Source organism: Capsicum annuum, chromosome 1 (assembly GCF_002878395.1).
Source record: "Capsicum annuum cultivar UCD-10X-F1 chromosome 1, UCD10Xv1.1, whole genome shotgun sequence".
Lineage (NCBI taxonomy): Eukaryota > Viridiplantae > Streptophyta > Magnoliopsida > Solanales > Solanaceae > Capsicum > Capsicum annuum.
This window is the reverse complement of record NC_061111.1, coordinates 231,866,828-231,873,056: the sequence shown is the minus strand read 5'-3', so window position 1 is coordinate 231,873,056 and position 6,229 is coordinate 231,866,828. Positions and strand designations below refer to the sequence as shown.

Sequence of the window (6,229 nt, the reverse complement as noted above, 5' to 3'; positions counted from 1 at the left end):
TTATGGGACTGTTTTGATGGAAATACTTGTTGTCTTGAGTTACTTTTCATGAAAATGCAGTTGTAACTATATATATATAGATATGAATTTCGTGTATTTTGTAATATTGATTAAGAGCATGAATATGAAATCCCTCTCTTGTTGTGAATTAAAGTTTACATTTTTCATTATGAATGATTTGATATGTATGTATTAAGATTGGAAAGCGATCTTCTACATATAATGGTGTTTAACGTGGTTTAAATATACTGAGAGGGAGTTTCTTGCTATAACTACATTCTCATTTAAAGGAAAAGAATTGCATGTGATTGATTAAATTGGCATGACCACCATATGTTCTGAATCTTGCAGATAAATGATAAATTCTTAAGTTTTCTTGAGATTTCAAAGTGATGACCCACCCTACTGAGTGTTATGAAATTTTGGTTGGTCATGTGCATGTTTTGAATGTGATGTGAATTTGATATGATATGTACTTGTAAGTTAGGGTATGACGATACTCGGTGATAGTATGCCCTTATTAGCAAAAATGATGAGTGTTTTGAATGCATGATGAATGATTTTAAATAACTAAAATTGGGCTTAAAGAGAGGTAATTGGTTAACCAAAGAAGGCATTTGAGTATAAGGGCTCATCGGCGGAATAACTGAATTTGCCAATTCGGGTGATATGATTGGCTAAAGCCAATGTATACTTGTCCTTGAGACACTAGTATACTAGAATAAAATTTTAGGACTCCAATCCTTGAGGCATACTTGGATTGGGGACTTGGCCGCCGAGTTAAGAGGGGATTCTATATAGCTCGTGGGATCGTAGAAATTTAGGGTGTACCATCTATTCAGGATTAAGATAAAGTGAGTCATGTTTTCAAAGAAGCGCCATGGAGTTCACTAAAGTATGCCCATGTATTTTACTTAAGTTTTATGATTATTGACTTTACGATATGTTCTCATCTATTTTGCAAAATATGTTATTTTGAGTTGTTTCATATACCAGTACAATTATATTGACCCCTTATATTTCAGGGTCTGAGGCTCAGTCTAGGGGTTCTGTTATGCCATAGATTTGTTTCAGGCAGAAGTGAAATGTGCAGTTGGTGAGCCTTCTTTATTTTGAAAGGCCTATTCCATTTCAGATATGTTATTTATTTTGATTTAGGTCGACTGGGGGCGTTGTCCCAGTTTCAGATAGTTTATCTATTTTCGTATGTAATAGAGATTTCGCAGACTGATATAGATGTTTTCTAGATATTGATGGAATTCCTTCAGTATTGTTAAGTTGAACTCAGAGTTTGACCATGGTTCCGTAATGTCGTTTATTTCCACATTTTATCTTTGAATATGAATGGTGTATGATTGCAAGTTAGAAGGGCTCTCAGGCCTTCATTGTTCGGGATGCCCGTTATGGCTAGGGTTCATTTTGGGTCATGTCACTTAATGATGTAGTCTCCATCTCCATGATACCTTTTTAGCATTGAGATATGAAATACCAGATGAACTCTCGACAATCCTGGTGGTAAAGCTAACCTGTATGCAGTCAAAACCACTTTTTCAAGAACCTCAAATGGACCAATATAAGAGGGATAAACTTTCCCCTTTTTCCAATCCTCATGACTCTCGTCATGGGAGACACTTTAAACAAAACTTGCTCACCAACCTTGAAGTCCATGTCTGATACAAGACAAATTAGGATTAAACTTTCCAAGGACTATAATTCAAGAATGACATGAAGGTACCCAAGCCATGGTCATATATGAAAGTCAAGGATATGTTTGGGAAACCATTTTTAAGCTCTTAATATCTCAACACCACGTGCGGGGAATATCTTGGATGTGGGAGTTGAATTCATCCCAAGAACTCAAAAAGGAATTAAGCTTAAGGACTACAAACACACCTATGATAGAAGAATTTTTATGTGTTCCAAGCCATCTAAATACCATTGAAGTAGTGTTTTAGAGTGATCAAAGGACCTTGGAGGGGTCAAGGAAGTGCAAAATGGGTCTAAAAATCCCCTTTTAGGGGACCTGTGCCCTAGGTGTGCTTGACCTACTTGAGTAGGTCAAAATAGTAGCATCCTCTCCCAAGGTTCACCCCATCTACTTAAGCAGATGCCAAAGCGGATAGAATGAAGTTTTTGTTAATTGGGGTCACTTTTTGGTCCCACTGATGTTCTAAATAGTCCAAGTCTTTAAATACTACCTATCTTAGGTTATTTTCTTTATTTTTAGATGTTAATTAATGATTAAATTTCTTGATAAAGTGTCTGGGATCTTAGAAAAGCTTACATTGCATTTTTTTATAAGCGGTAATCGTAAGGGCACTTTGATTCCCTTGCAGTCAACATACGAGATTGGTGCGTGTTGATGATTGAATTAGGGGCTTCTGAGTTTACTATACTCTTTAGTTCTTAATGCTCTTATCTTATTTATGTCTATCTTTCTATCCTTATCAATCTATCCTTTTTCTTTCATTTTTCATAGTTAGATTCTTATCTCGTAGCTTGAATCATGTTATTTGGTATCAGAGCTGAGCTTTATTTCATTCCTATGAATTCAATCTTGGGTCTAGTTGTCTTGAAAAATCAAAAGTCAACAAAAAATTTTACTATCGATGTTTTTAGGGTTAGGCCAAAATTTGAGTCTTTATTTTAGTGTTTTCTTCAGTTTCTAGTGTTATATTCTTGTTTCCTAACACTATCGGAATCTAAGGATAGAATTTGAGCTAAATTGGAGCAATATTGAAAATTCTACCCTTGATGAAAGCTTGAATTTGAAAAGAAATAAAGTGGGTTACAAAATCTTAAAACTTTGGTGAAGAATTTGAGATAAATGATGTTTAGAATGTGTTTCGAAGGTTAAAAAGTTTTTGGGTTCAAAATTTCAACGCATTCCAAGCTAAGGTGAAGAAGTTGGAAAATTTTGTGTTGAGAAAAAACATCTTTTCCTCCCTGAACTTGTCCTCCAAACTCACTTTAGCACTTAAACTTAACTTCTGTTTATTTACCCTCCTTAACATCTTTAAAGTGTATTTGTTTGACCCCTAAAACTGACGTGGCATTTTTTTTTAAAAAAGGGCACATTTATTTATTAAAAAAATTAATTTCAGTAATATTATATTTAAAAAATTAAAAAAAATTAAAATTAAAATAAAAAATAGACACTTTTTCTCTTCTTCTTTCTTCTTCAAATCATCATCAACAACAATACTCAAACCTCCATTAACAACCTCAAATTTTTTCACTTTCCTACATTAACAACACCACCCAAGAACAACACTTTCCTTTAAATTTTTTTCACTTTCCTCCATTAACACCACCACCCAATAACAATACGTTCCTTTAATTTTTTTCACTTTCCTCCATTAACACTACCCAAGAAGAAACATGAAAATACTATTAAATAATTTTCTCCATTGAACACCATCCCAACCTTCAATCTAACTCCCTCAAAATTTTGATAAAAATTAAATTAAATTGATGATTTTGTTTTTGAATCACTTATAATCGATGAAAGAATAGGGGTGGGGCGCTGGAAGGGTGGGGTAGGGGTAGGGCTGAAAGGGGAGAAAGAATCGCAGATGAAGGGGGGCCTGGAAGGGGAGAAAGAATGGGGGGTTTGGTGGGGTAGGGTGGGGTAGTGTAACGCCTCAATTTTTTGAACCAAAATGCTACACGATGCTTATGACCCCGAAGGACCACAAGCTAACCCATGACTGATATATGTACCTGTACACTGCAATATATATAACATAATAATTCGAAAAACATGAACATGTAGGCCATAAGGTTTAACTGAATAAAGAATCTGTCAAAACATAATATCCATATGGGTGAAAGATACCCAAAATACCTAAAAACTGAATCAAATCTGAACTAAGTCTGAAAGCCTCTAAATACTGTCTGAATAAGGAGTTAAAGGAACATGTATCCAACTAACTCCGTCGAGGAAAACTGAGATTAAATAATAAATGAAATAAACTATATCTTCCTTGAATAGATGAGGACTCATTGCAATTCTGCAGCTGGAAAGCTACTGCCGATCTGGAACTCGTGTCTCGGAACCTATGGTGTAACATGAAAAGAAAGCACCATAGCAAAAATGCGTCAGTACAACTAGAGTACTAAGTATACGAGTGAGGTAGGATAAATGTAAAGGGTTTACATGCATGAACAATGCTAACTGACTGACTGATATGAATGTAAGAGTACAAACATACATACATAGTAAATGAGATCGTGATTACGTGATATCTACATCTGTATGCTAATAAATGGTTTATTGATAACTGACATGTCTGAAATTATAGTTCTGATAACATGGGCGACTTTGTCTGACAGTCTTGAATCTGGTGGAACTATCTGAGTTCTGTACTGTAACTAAATTTGATTGTATCTAACAGTACTAGTATACTGATATCTGAAGAACTGTCTGAGTTCTTTTACTGAGACTGATTCTGAAACTGTGGGAGGTAGTTGTTTAACCGACATGTTCCAATAACGCATATAGCTAAGTTGGGGTCCAATCTCTACTCCGAATGGAGGGGTGTCAATACTGCGCCACTGGTAAGGACAGTTGTGAGTGACCCTTATCTGGTAGGTACTCAAATGAGAACGGTGGGAACCCTAAAATGATAGGTTAAGTCACCTCATCAACCCTAATCTGATAGGTCACGATGACTCAACCTATGCTAGCTACATAGTTCTGGAACACAAGGATGACTGCTAAGAATCACACCCTAAATTGGAAGGTGAGTTCCCATCCTTGGGTTCACTCGGTGCTAACTTCTACTCCCATCTGAAGAGACTGAACATGATTTAACGGACTGTACATGGACTGATTAACTAACTTCTGTTGAATGATGGAATAGTACTACTATCCAAGAGCTAACTGAGATCATGAGGTTTCTGAGGTTTCCTGAGTCACATGACTGACTGAGTTCTATAGATTATGGCTTACCTGAGATTATCGTGACAACATGACATGGCTCTAGGCACACAGCTATATTTTTTGGGTATGAATACCCCCAGGACTCGATAGAAGTAAACTGACACACATGACTGACTTGAGTACGTGATCAACATCAACAATCCATAATATCATAACTTGGGGAATTTCATGAAGGACATGGTTATCATATATCTTGTACATAAAGATTGATTCTTGAACTCCACGGATGAAAGGGACCTGTGGATGGACACTACGCATACCTTATATTAAGAATTCGTAGAATTTATGGTTGAATTAGCTTGGAACTTGAAACCCCCAATTGAACCCTAGGCTTGTTCTTGAGAGTTTTTGAGAGAAATTGAGTGTAAGTTGCTGAATTAGAGATTAAATTTCGTGTTATAAGGTTTATATAGGGTGAGAAAATTAACCTTTTTAACCCTGGACACGTCATTAATTTTTCAGAAAATTTCCCAGATTGGGCCCTTGGCACGACGCGGCGTTATCGCGCCGTGTCACTGGAAATTAACGATTGGGAAATGGAGGGATGGCACGATGCTGAACCATTGCATTGCCCCCCCTATTTGAAACTTGGAACTATGGCGCGAAGTGCCAGTATCGCAGAGTAACACTGTAATTTGACAATTACTATTTGAGCTACCCCCGCGACGCGCTAAAGGCTCAGGTCAGACACTGTCTCACTAAAAAGGCCCTAACTCTTCACCGGGGTGTCAGATTTGGGCGAATTATATATCGATCGAAAGCTTATTCAATTTTCCACATGATAGGAAGTTAAAATTATGGAAATACCACGTGTGTAAGAATTAATCCTTATTTCAAAACAAATTCCAACATCCTTGAGATGATTTTCAAGATAAGAAAAAACACGGGTATTACAATATCTCCCCCTTGAGAACATTCATCCTCGAATGAGACAAACTTAGAGGGGAAACACTAAAATGAACATGAATAACTGGAACATGATCTCATGACTGACATAACTGACAAGCTGAACCTAACAGACTGAACATGCATATCTGATGCATATGTAACTGACTCATGAATGTATAACTGAAAGTTTTGAAGAACTAAGTTTTCTCACAATAAGAATTCATGTCTGATGCATAACTACATAACTGATCTGATACATAAATGCATGACTAAGTATACGGTGTCACTTGATACCAAGATTATCGTGGAAATATAAACATAAGACTGAATACTAAGTTAGTGATGCACACTAATCATGAAACTGAGTAAGCTTAAGGAGAACTATTACCTTGGGAT

At 36.2% G+C, this 6,229-nt stretch overlaps 1 long non-coding RNA gene across 1 annotated transcript in view; it reads right to left on the bottom strand.

Moving 5' to 3' along the window:
* Positions 1-3,886: 3,886 nt before the first annotated feature.
* LOC107840841 overlaps positions 3,887-6,229 on the bottom strand; it is a 46,555-nt gene continuing 44,212 nt past the window's right edge. Inside the window, exon 3 of the long non-coding RNA XR_007053693.1 lies at positions 3,887-4,059. This is a non-coding gene — a long non-coding RNA (uncharacterized LOC107840841). The remainder of the gene's footprint in view (positions 4,060-6,229) is intronic.